General features: G+C 51.2%; 1 long non-coding RNA gene across 4 annotated transcripts in view; it reads right to left on the reverse strand.

Annotated features, from left to right (window-relative positions):
* Positions 1–1,276: 1,276 nt before the first annotated feature.
* Positions 1,277–12,374, reverse strand: part of LOC121829471 (uncharacterized) — a 35,745-nt gene continuing 24,647 nt past the window's right edge. For 2 of the 4 annotated variants that reach the window (XR_013051392.1, XR_013051390.1), the window contains exons 2-5: positions 11,627–11,819; positions 9,259–9,346; positions 8,399–8,462; positions 1,277–4,066 (exon numbers count right to left, since the gene is read on the reverse strand). This is a non-coding gene — a long non-coding RNA (uncharacterized LOC121829471). The remainder of the gene's footprint in view (positions 4,067–8,398; positions 8,463–9,258; positions 9,347–11,626; positions 11,820–12,374) is intronic. The other 2 variants (XR_013051391.1, XR_013051389.1) reach the window with 2 other exon arrangements.

Consider the following 12,374-nt stretch of genomic DNA (forward strand, 5'->3'; position numbering starts at 1 on the left):
CCACCCTCGGGCTGGATGGAGGCTTTCTTTCTGTAATCTGCCACCCTGCCCTGTTCTACACCCCTAGTCCCTCCTCCCAGGGAAGGTACCGGTTCTCAATAACACAGTTCCATACTGACCTTCGACACCCTGAATAAGGTTCCTATAAGTCTTCTAAAAGATGCCAGGCAGGGCTGCAGCAGGAACTCAAGAGCTTACACAGGAAGCAATATGGACTAGGAAGGAGGGCCCAGCTGGTGGGAACGTCATCTGGGCAGCAAAGTATATAGGCCAAGAGGAGGCGCATGCTAGAAAGAGTGCTGACAGCTCCAGGGGAAATGTGCATGTCTGACCTGCAGGAAGCCCTGCCTCAAGGTCCTCTCAGTGTGTCCCAGCATTGACCTGCTCAGCTGGGGTAACGTAAGCGTGGCAAATTCTCCACGAGCATCAAGCTTGGCTTAAAAGGATGCTGTTCCTTTTGATGCTTGGAGACCCTCAGAGAGTCTCCCCTGATGGATCTTATTATACTCTGGGCTGGTACTCGCTACCCAGGACTGACACTTGTGAGCCATCCTGTTATAACTGCACCTGGCCTTCATGGCCAACACCATAAAGATGGGCAGGAGCCCTGCACAGCGATTGGTTCCAGAGAACTCTGAAATACAAATTACCCACTCTTGGGTATTTTTAACAGCAGCACAAATGAATGAAGATACCCAACCTCTGTGTGCTGAGACGGAGTAAAAGGGAAAGCGAGCTGAGCACCAGCTGCCATCTCTCCTGGCTTCCTGACTATAGATGCAATGGGACGAGCGGCCTCGAGCTCCTGCTGTCGCGACTTCCCGCCATGACGGACTGCACCCTCCAACAGTGAGCCAGACCACTCCTTCTTTAGCTCGCTGTTGTCCAGGATTTGATCAGAACGAGAAACTCTCCAGGGAGATGGCCCAGTGGGTAAAGTACTTGCTGCACAAACACGAAGACGTGAGTTCGGGTCCCCACCACCTGTGTAGAAGCCAGATAGGGAGGCACGTGTCTGTAAACCACAGCACTAGAGAGGGGGGGACAGGAAGGTCCCCGAGGCTCAGCCACCAGCCAGGCTAGCAGAGTCAGTGAACTCCAGGTTCAGTGAGAGAAAGTGTCTTAAAAAGAAAAACAGAAGAATGAATTAATCCTGGATGCCAACCATCCAGGATTATTTGTTATTATGTTGTGTGATCTATATGCACACAACAAAGGCACACACACACACACACACACACAACAGAGATAGATAGATAGATAGATAGATAGATAGATAGATAGAGAGAGAGAGAGAGAGAGAGAGAGAGAGAGAGAGAGAGAGAGAGAGAATATCAGGATAAACGGAATGTCTAGGAAGAATGCTAAGGTCGTGGTTGGGAGTACAAGGTGGCTAGAGAGGCAGAGGCTGACACTGCCAGGATGCAGACAGGGTTTCCAAACTGACGCATGGTTAATTTGGGTTTGAAATGTCTTTGTTCTGCAGGCCAGAACTTTAGTGTAAACCTGGCATTGGGAAGCAGCTAGAACGGAAGCAGAGTCCTAATTCAGCCGCATTTTGAGCTTCTTGGAAAGAAACCACAGCAGTGAGGGGGCGGTTCTCGGCCAGTGTCCCAGAGCCTGGGCGGTTTTCTTCTCGTGCTTCATCCAGGGACCTGAAATTTCCGAGTAGCCCTTTACCTTAGGTCTTGGAGGGTAACTGCATAATAATATATTGTTCAAACAAGGGCATTCGGAGAACACAGGGGGCAACTGGAGCACAGCAGAGGTGCAGAGGGCGGGCACTCCCTCCCTCCCTTTTGAGACAAGAGCAGATTGGATTGGGTCTGGCTTTCTTTCATGCTAGTGATGGAACTCAGGGTCTTGTACTGGTAGCAAAGTGTTCTACCACTGAGCTACATCCACAGTACCTGCTTCTCTGATACAGCGCCACTGTGTAGCCCAGGCTGGCCTCAGACTCATATCCTTTTGTCCCGGACTCTTGGCATGCTGAGATTACAGGCATGCATCACCACCATGCTACCTGTTTGTCCTTTTTTAAAAACAGAGAATTATGTCTCTTTAGGGAATTCTTTTCTAACAAAATTGTTTTCCTTTCTCTTTCCCTCCCTATACCTTTCTGCTTTGTGGCCTCCCGTTCCCAGAGTCCTGCTTTCTGCTCTCACGTCACACGGGTCCCTCCCCTTCACCCTTGTGTCCCTCTTGTGGTCCCTTGTCTAATTTCAAAGTTTACATCGCCCCCTTATTTACATACATGCAAACATTAACAGTTAGGATCTACATATGAAAGAGAACATGTGACTTAGTCTTCCTGAGTCTGGGTCTCCTAGCCAAATATAATACTTTCCAGATCTACCCAATTTCCTGGAAATTCCGTAATTTCATTGTTCTTTATGGTTGAATGAAATTCCATTGTGTATGTAGCACATTTTCATTATCTGTTCTTCAGTTGATGGGAATCTAGGCTGTCTCCATCTTCTGGGTGCCGTTAATGGAGCCACAATGGCCACGAATGTTCAAGGGGCTCCGTGGTAGGATACGGAGTCCTCTGGTGTGAGCCTAGGAATGGCAAAGCTGGCCATCTAGCTTCCAGTGCACCAAACAAGGAAGGGACTCCCCCCTGTCCCTCACTCACTATGACCACTGGTCACTATGCTTCCCTTTGAGCCTTCTTCTAGGTCCAGGGGATGGTTTTCCTACAGGGCTGGATTCTTCAGCCAGCAATGAGCTAGACAGGCTTATTTCAATTTCTCTGTCATGGCTGCAAGGGTGGAGGGGGTCTGAACACTCACCTTTAGAGCACTTTTCCTGGGCACTCAGAACCCTGTTGAAGGGGGGAATCTTGCCACTCCCTGAGCCAACCACTTTGTGGGGGAGTCTCCCCTGACTGCCCATGGGCCTTAGACAAAGTCCTCGGGAGAGACGCCTACTCCCTTCTCCAGAGGCATCGGCTCCCAGACCCCAGGACAGGTCTGTGGGCCTGAATGCAGCTTCCCGAAGATCACAGAGAGAACTTGCTGAGACAGCGTGTCAGCAGTTACCCAGAAGTCCCTGGGATCCTTAGCCGAGGTGAAGGTGAGCAGGCATGCGGAGGCCATCAGGAACCCAATGCAGACACAAGAACATTTTAGATCTGGATCTCTTGGCCCTGGTCCTTCGCCACTGCACCCCACACCCTGTACAGCACCAGGCACACCGTGGGGGTTCAGTCAGCATCAGCAAATCACCGATGCAGTACGCTCAGGCCTCCAGTGGTTGTGTGTTTGAGCCTGAACCATGGGCTGTATGGGCTCTGAATCATGGGCTTCCAGTTCCCCAGTGAACCCTGGAACAAGAGAGTAAAAAAAAACAATTTTAGAAATTACCAAATCTGGGGGTAGTGGGGGGATGGTTCAGTGGGTGAAGTCCTTGGCCCCAAACCCTGAAGACCTGAGTTCAAATCCCCAACTCTTAAGTGAAAAGCCAAGTTCAGTGGTACCTGGATGTAGCCTCAGTGCTGGGGAGATGAAGAAAGAAGGACCCAGAAGCTTTGCTCGCCAGCCAGTGTAGTCAACTGGTGAGATCTGGGTTCAGTGACAGTCACAGATGAAGACATCCGACATCAACTACCAACCTCTGTAGCTGCACACATGTGGGGACACACACACACACACACACACACCAAATCCTTGAGGGGTTAATCACAGACTATGATAATGTACATCATACTTCAAAAAAGCCGCGAGACAGGACTCTTAATATTTTCACCCTGAAGAAATGTCTCCTGAATGAGGAGACAGATACACTTACCTGGGTGTGAGCATCACACAATACAGGCATGTATTGAGCTGCCACAGGCATTCATAAATATGTTAAAGTCTTACATGCCAATTTTTTAAAATGCCCAATTTTAGCAAATATGGTGACGTACACCTCATCCAGGCACTCAGGAAGCTGACGCATGAGGACTGTTGCAAATTTGAGCTTGGCCTTGGTCCTCCGTCCATTCCCTGTGGCACACAGGGCAGCTGGCCCCTCTGTGACTTGCCTTGAACATCTTGGCGACCTTGGAAGGGGACTTCTCTGTCTGCGGAAGGAAACGGGAGGTGGTTCTGGCGTAGCTCTTCGGGTCGTCTGAGCATAAGCAGAGCGTTGCAAACGCAGGCCGTGGTGGGAGGGGAGGAAACGGGGTGAGGTCCGGCGTAAAGATGTCTGTGTCAAGGGTTTGGCAAAACCCGGATCCACCTTTTTTTGAGGGCCCTGTGCTCACCTGTGGGGTTTGTCCAGTGCCAACTAACCATGCTGTTCAGTGCTGGGCTTGGGGACTGTCCAACCTGCCCTTTTCAGCTGGACACTAGTGCTGCCCCAGAGCTGGCTGTCTTTACTGCAGGGAGTCATCCTTCCCACTAAGAGAACGTTTTCTCTGCATGTGTGAACATATATATCTGTGTTTTATGTGTTTATGGGTGTACATGTGTATGTGTGCATAAAGGTCAGATGACCTCTGATCTCAACATGTCCTTCCTCGTGCACTATCTACCTTTTTTTTTGAGACAGGGTCTCTCTCTGACCAGGAACACACTAATTCAAGGTCAGGGAACCTCAAGGATCAGAGAACCTTAGGGGTCAGGGAACCTTAGGGACCAGGGAACCTTAGGGATCAGGGAACCTTAGGGATCCTCTTGTCGCTGTCTCCTCAATGCTGGGATTATAAGATACCACCACGTTGTTGTTTTTTGTTTTTGTTTTTCTAACTGGGTTCTAGGGATTGAACTCCAGTTCTCAATCACTGAACTGGCTCAGCTATTTACCTAGTCCCGAGCAGGAATTGGCTGAACTGTGTCAACCAGAATAAGAAGGAACACAACAGTCATTCTGTGAGCTGTGTGCTGGCTTCTGCTGGCTTCCCAGGCGATTCTAGGTGGTGACTTGGAGACTTTGCTGCCTGGGGATGGACTGTGAGAGGCTGGGGTCAGCTTTATACTTCTCCCATCCCTGCTTTAGCCCATTGTGTGGTGTCTGCACTGTGCAGGGCTCATAGGTGAGCCGACATGTGTCTCCCAGAGGCTGTAAGGTCTAGAGCCAGACAGTTGCCATAAGCGCTGTGACTGGGGAGTGGACAGATGTCATGGCTGACCTTCACTGTGGACTTGGATTAGGAAGCACCTAGGACACTCGTGCAGCAAACCTTTAAATTAAACGGGATGGGCGAGCCCTGCTCTGGACGTGGACAGCACCACCCCATCTCTAGGGTCTTTGACTGAGGAAAGGGGGAAGAAGAGAAAGCCAGCTGAGCACCAGCCTTCCACTTCCTCTATTCCCTGGTCAGCTGAGATGTGAAGCGTCTTGGCCACACACTCCACAGCCACGAACCCTTCTGTGTCTTCTGCACGATCTCAGACCCTGAGCCCAAATGAATCCTCCCTGTGAGGTGCTCTTGTCAGAAAAGTAGCTAATCCAGCAGAGCAGCCAGACACAGAGCAAGAGCAGAGAGGGAGCCCAAGGCCGGTGGGTTCCTTTAACCAGGGTCTTGAAAGAAAAGACCGCCCCACTGGGCTCAAGTCTGCTTAGAATCTGCTCCCATGCATGCTGTGAATACCGAGGCCCCGGAAAGGCTGCCAGATTTCACAAACAAAAAACCAGGATGCCCAGCTCAAAATGCAGTTTGCATGAGGTGGATCCTAATATGGCATGGGTCCTGCTTTCAAATTATGACACTCACATGTATCTGAACTGAAAAAAATGATTTGTTGTTTATTTGGAGTTCAGATATAACTGAGAGTCTTTTTATTTGTGTGTGTGTGTGTGTGTGTGTGTGTGTGTGTGTGTGTGTGTGTGTGTGTGTGTTTGTGCATGATGTATGTATGCAGATGTTATAGTGTATGTGTGGAGGTTGGGAGACAACCTCGGTGGTGTTTTTACTCCAAATAAATCACACACAGAGGCTTATTCTTTACTTATGAATGCCCGGCCTTAGCTTGGATTAGTTTCTAGCCTTAACTTATCCAGTCTTCTTTTTCCTCTGGGCTTTTCCCATTGTCTTACTTCTGTATCTTACTCTTACTCCATGGCTTGCTGTGTAGCTGGGTGGCTGGCCCCGGGAGTCCTCCTCCTTCTCTGGCTCCTGGATCTTCTCTCCTGTTTCTCCCAGTTTTCTCCCTGTATATATTCTCTCTGCCTGCCAGCCCCGCCTATCCTTTCTCCTGCCTCGCTATTGGCTAGTTCTTTATTAGCCCATCAGGTGTTTTAGACAGGCACAGTAACACAGCTTCACAGAGTTAAACAGATGCAACGTAAACAACAGTAACACACGTGGAAATAACGTTCTACTATACCTCGGTTGTCAGCCCTCTCCTGCCTTGTCTGAGGCGGGGTCTCTCTTGTCCACCACTGGGTTTGCCAGGCCAGGTGGCTCGCAGGGTGCTGGAGTTCCTCCTGACCCCATTCCCCTGTAGAAGTGCTGGGATGACAGAGGGATGAGTTACTGCATCCAGCTTTTTGTGGGTTCTGAATATCCGAACTGGGCCTGCCTGCTCCCTTATGCCCCAAACGCGGTGCATAGTATACACCAATAGTTTTTCTTTTAGTGTAAGCATCATTTTATAGGAGCCTGGTTCTGGGATCTAAAACACCTCCAGACATCAAAAGAGAAGGGTTAGAATCACTGTGCCAGCAACTAGAACATTCTAGAAATCACTGAAGGAGAGGTAGGGGTGAGAATGAGGCCGCAAGGTCACAGAGGTGCAACCCACAGGCTCCTTTTTTGTGGAGGATGTAACTGAAGGGAGTCTGGAAGAAGAGACCCAGCCTGCTAACCTCAGAGCTGGGAGCGAGGACAGAGCCCAAAGGGAGGCATATCCTGGGGTCAGCCCAGCTGCACCCTGCAGCTCTCAGAAGAAACATGGGCACCCCACATCTCTCAGGAAGAGAAGGGGCCTCCAAGATTTCCCAGGAGAAAGAGGGGGTACCCAGCACATCTCAGGAAGAGTGCCAGTATACAGCCTAGGGTCTCCTCTGACACTCCCATTTAGATGAGGGTCCAACCATCTCGGCTCTACCCCCCACCCCCTCCCCCACTCTCCCCACCCCTCCCCCCCATCATCATCCACCTGAGATTTTTAACCCTTCTCTATTCACACAGCCTTCTGCCTTCTCTGCTCCCCACTCCAATTTCCCACTTCACAGCCCAAGATCTGAAGAGGCGCTCGGGGGTGCTGGGGGGGGCCCAGGAGCACTTGAGAGAGCCCCACCTCCCTGGCTGCTGGGGTCCCTCTTGGGTTGCACTCACCGGCTTTTACATAAGGAACTAATGTCTTTTCAAAGCATAAGATCACCCGCCCGTGTTTTGACAGTTTGGCGTTAGTGGAAATATCATTAAACTTTTTGAAAACAAGGGCTTTGAAACTCAATCCCCATATTGTTTACACGGTCGTCCCCCCTCCCCCCGCCTCCCCCCACTGCCACCTTCCGAGTTCGTTTCTACTTGCTTAGGCACAGTGAATTCTCTCTTCACTTTCAGCACTCAAAACAAACACTGGGTCTGCATAGCGGAGGGTGGAAAAAATAACATGTGAGGCAGAACAGGCTTTTGATGCCTGGGAGGACAGGCCCGCTGCAAACCACCTTGGTGAGTCACCTGCATTCTGCGCATACCCCTCTGAGGAACAGGAAGTGTGGGTATGTTTGACCCGAGGCAAAAAGAGTATGTCAGATGTCTAAAGGCCTCCTGGCTGACACCCGCCCCCCTCCCCCCAGCAAGCACCACCTTCTCCAATGCGGCCTTGGCCTCAGGACACTGGTGGACCCAAAGCGTCCATCCCACATCTACCTCTCATTTATTCTCTCTCCTCTGGCTCTGCTTTTAGCAGGCCAAGTGTAAAACGGCCAGAGTAATAAAACTTATAAAAATAGAAGTGTGTGGTATGTGTGTATACAGTGCACACACACACTGTATACACACACACACACACACACACACACACACACACACACACATGCTTAGAAAACAAAGAACGCGAGCACAGTTGGTAGAAGAGTTGCCTAGAGTGCATGGAGCCCTGGGTTCAGGGTCCAGTTCCTAGCACCAAATAAACTGGGTATGGCCATGCAGGTATGGCAATGTCTACCTGCGGTCCCCACACTGGAAGGATCGAAAGTTCAAGATTGTCCTCTGTTGAGGACAGTGAGCAAGAGACATGAGATCCTGTCTCAAAAATTAAACAAACAGAAGAAGAAAGAATAAAGCGACAGCCCTCAGAACGGAGGCTGGTGAGAGTAGGGAGGGGGTGGGGAGTGAGAGTGGTCGGGCGGGGAAACTTGTCACGAGATGTCCCTCGTGGATAGTGGGACTGAGCCTCGGGGCTCCGTTGCTAAGAAGTGAAGTGAAGTAAGGCAGATCAGCTGCCCTGTTCCTTCTCACCTCAGCCATTCACTGCAGGGAGGTAGTCCTTTACACTCTTTACCGTGAAAAGCTGCAGAACACGCTGCAGGAAGGAAGGAAGGAAGGAAGGGGGAGAGAAGGGGATTGAATTGAACTGAAAGCAAGATTTTTTTTTTTCTTTTAAAGAACCGGAACCTCTGAGAACAAGCCAGATGTTATAAGGTCTTGACTGGTAAAGGTTCAGGGGCTGGGGCTAGGGTTCCTGGGAAAGACCTTAGGGTTCTCTTGTGTTTACAGCTTCTGAAAGTGGAGAGCTCACAGGACAGATAGAGAAACAGCTAGGTCCCATAGCTAAGCTCTCTCCACGTGGAGGGAGAGCTTTCCAGAACATCGATAGGACCAGCAGGTCATAGAGAGGGCTGGGGAGTCCTAGAGAGTCTCAGAGGTCACCAAGATCTAGGCTTCCTTAATTAGCTGACCAGTGAGCCCCGAGGAGCTGCTTGTCTGCCATCCCCAGTACTGAGAAGAGAAACCCGTGACAAGTCCTCTACCTACTGAGCCATCCCCAGACCTCTCTCTTCTACTTTCAATGACCCTGGGTAAATGCCTTACAGACCCAGCCAGGCCTCCTGGTCTCAAGGTCAACTGATTGGTGGCCTTAGTTCTCTTCCAACTCAATGTCTTTATCATATACTTTAACATATTCCCAAGGCTCTGAGGACGAGGCCCAGGGCCTCTCTGGGGACAGTTATTATGGGATGGTCTGAGTCTCAACCAGGCTCTGAGATGGGTTCTTGTTTAACCTACCACTTATTCACAAGAACAAATACCCACTCAACAGTGCTCTGTGCAGCAGAGAAATAATCCAACAGCAATGTAACTGATGACAACCCGCGTACCATGTCCTCGGTGATTGTTCTAGGCTTTCTTTAAAAGTCATTCAATCCTCATGCCAGTTCCGAGGGATGAGCACTGCTACCAGCTCCCCTGTGCAGAAGAGGGGAAATACAGAGCTGACTGTCGCCAGAGGGTAGAGCAGAGTTAGAACCTGGGACTCTGCCTCAGAGGTGACATCCTTAAGAATCAGGATTAGGAAGAGCTCTACTGAAGGCCAGGTGCCCTCTTGGCCTTTTGATCCCTGTCAGACCCCGTGTTGAGAGAAGGTTCTCTCTGTCATGTCTAGGCTTCCACAAAGCAGGAAAGGGCATGGCATGCAACTCCGTCTGTCCTACCACCCTGATACCAGCCCAGGCCTGACTGCATGAACTTGAGCTTCATGCAGCTGAGGATTCGGATAGGCTAGAAACACACCCGCCTTGTGTGTTTGGCTTCGATGTGCAAATCTAGCCAGTGGTGGCGGAGGCATGGGCTCTGGCTCACAAGCAGAAGGTATCTTCTACAGAGGACAGTGCCTTCCATGGGATTCCCCCTTTGCCCTCAAGGGATCCTGGGGTCACTTAGGAGAGGAGAGAGCGAACTCCCACAGGCTGCTCAGGTCCCCCTTTGGGTCTAACTCTGCCGACAACAAAACACAGTGGGCCTCTGAGGAGGGGACCATCAGCTACCCTGGTCTGTTTGGTTTTATCCCCCCCCCCCCGCTTCGCGCGCCCCTGCAAAGCAGAGGGAGAGGGAGAGCAGGTCCTAAAGCCCACTGTGGGGGCCATTTCCCTAGACTGTTCTAGAACTTAGTTCATGGGGCAATAGCCAGGCCCCAGTTGGCAAGATCAGCTCTAGGCGAAAGAGAGTGAAGGGCCGACTTGAAGCTCCCTGGGCCCCCAGAGACGCCGGATGGGAAGAAACTAACCGCCAGTTCCGTTCATTTCACAAGCTCACGGCAAACCCCAGAGCGTTGCTTTGTTGCTTAAAAACGATTTAATTTTTGCAATCTTGCAAAAAGAGCGGGTGCCCATGTGAGAACTGATGTTTGAAGAGTGATGTCTGTGAGGTAGAAAGACTGGTGGCCCCTCTCCCAAGAGGGCAGCTAGCAGGCATGGGGGCATGCGCTAGAGTCAAAGCTATATGTGACCTGTCCTTCCCACTTCAGTCACAGGACCTGGTCCCCAGGAGGAGCCAGCTCCCTGCTATGAGACCAGGACAGTCATCTTCCCGAGATTCATCTAGAATTCAGCTGCTTCCTCCTCCTCTGGATCTGAACTCAGGCCTTTGTGCGAGCTCTTTTTCCACGAGCCAGCTCCTCGGGTCCTCAGCCTGCTTTTCTTTGAGACTTGGGATGGGATGGGGGTAGACAAGGCCCAATGGGGTGGCAGGAGAGGCGGGGGCTTCCCCTCAGGCAGCCTGTTCTGAACCACAGCTCAGCCTCAGGTCTATTGCTCAGCTCTGACGGTGACGTCATGTAGTCGGATCTGGGCTCTTTTCTGAAAAGTGGACGCAGTGGTTCTGGTTCCGTGTGGTTGCTGGGACACTAACATGGGACAACTGTTCCATGAAGAACCTCACATGACAATGGGGCCCACCCTGGACTCTGTGAAGGGTTGCTCTCTTATTGTTTTTCCTGTTACTGCCAGCGTGAATAATGCCCTCAAGGTGGCCTCCCTCAAAGGAGTCATTGACCGGCCAGGGACTGTGGGACTTCTCACTCCTCATTCTCTTCTGACAAGGATACATGGCCTGAGTGCCTGGCCCTTCAAACACTCGAGCTTGGATCTCTCTGCAGAGCCCTCTATTTGGGTCTCCTCGAGGGGCCAGTCTTCCAGGACAACCATCCCTACACTCACGTCCCAGCAAGGCTGAGTCTGTGGCCGGATCTCTCTGAGTCTCTTACACTGCAATGAAAACACAGCGCAGGTTCAAGCCACACTCCCCCGAGGCTGCTGGAGGCCAGAGCTACCCAGAGGAGACACACCCATTCCCATATTCAGAAGGCTGAGTGTGCACAGATGATCTAGGTTCTGGTTGTGGCCGGGCACAGCACATGTGCCAATGTCCTCCCTGCAGCCCACATCTGGATGGAGTGGCCGGGGCACATCAGCTGTGCTTATGCTCTGTCTGCCCACTATCAATAAGAGTCATGTTTGCCCAAGGTCATTTGGATCACCCGTGTGTGTTTCCTCAGCCCAAGTGAAAGGACAGGTAGGTCTGGCTGCTCTTAAAAGGACACCCACATAGCCGAGCAGAGGTCACTGCCGTCCACTGCACATGGTCCTGCACATGGATGCCAATTCAGTGATTGGCATGGAAGCCAGGGAAGCTGGGGCAGTGAGCAGGCCATCAAATCATTTCCCATGAGGAGACTGGAGGATTGCTCACTTTGTCAGCAGACGTGGCGGCTGAAGGAAACCTCGCTTTGCATCTCAGCAGTCGCTCCTGAGAACAGCTATCACTCCCTTCTGACCATGAGGGTCTCCGTTGTCTATTTTGGCTGAATTCCTCTGCCCCGAGCCTCCAAGGCAGGGCTTTCTCCCCATCAGTGGATGGACATGGGAGATAACAGCACTTAGTTCTGGAAAAGGAAGAAAGCACAGCATACACAGGTCAGAGGTGAACCACCCTACCTTGATGACCTCAAATATGTGCAGAGTAGTGATAGACAGAAGGAGAAGCGGGGTGCACGGTGACACCGGGGACCTGGTGCTGGGTGCTGTCTTAAAAGCTTACGGCACATGAACTCATTTAATCCTTATCATGAAGTATTACTGTGACCACCTTACAGACGAGGGGACTGAGCCTCCATAATGCAAGACTGCAAAGTGAGAAGGAAGTGAAGCAGCCTGGGGTCAGGGGCTAACAGTCTGTGTTCTGACCAAGGTCTGCGTGCGCCACCTTGACGCGAAGATGTATAGGTGGGCTGTATCCTGCAAAGCCGAGAACGGACTCTAAGCCGGACAGAGAGGTGCTTGCCTATAATCCCGGTAGTTTGGAAAGTGGAGGCTGGAGGACCAGAAGTTCGTCACCCTTGGACTCAAGGCTAGCCTGGGCTATGTGAGACACTGCCTCAAGCACAAAGGAATTGAGCTGGGAAACTAACTTCTCAACCCAGGGCACAGCCATGCGGCCA

This window comes from Peromyscus maniculatus, chromosome 5 (genome assembly GCF_049852395.1).
Source record: "Peromyscus maniculatus bairdii isolate BWxNUB_F1_BW_parent chromosome 5, HU_Pman_BW_mat_3.1, whole genome shotgun sequence".
In the NCBI taxonomy this organism is placed as follows: Eukaryota; Metazoa; Chordata; class Mammalia; order Rodentia; family Cricetidae; genus Peromyscus; species Peromyscus maniculatus.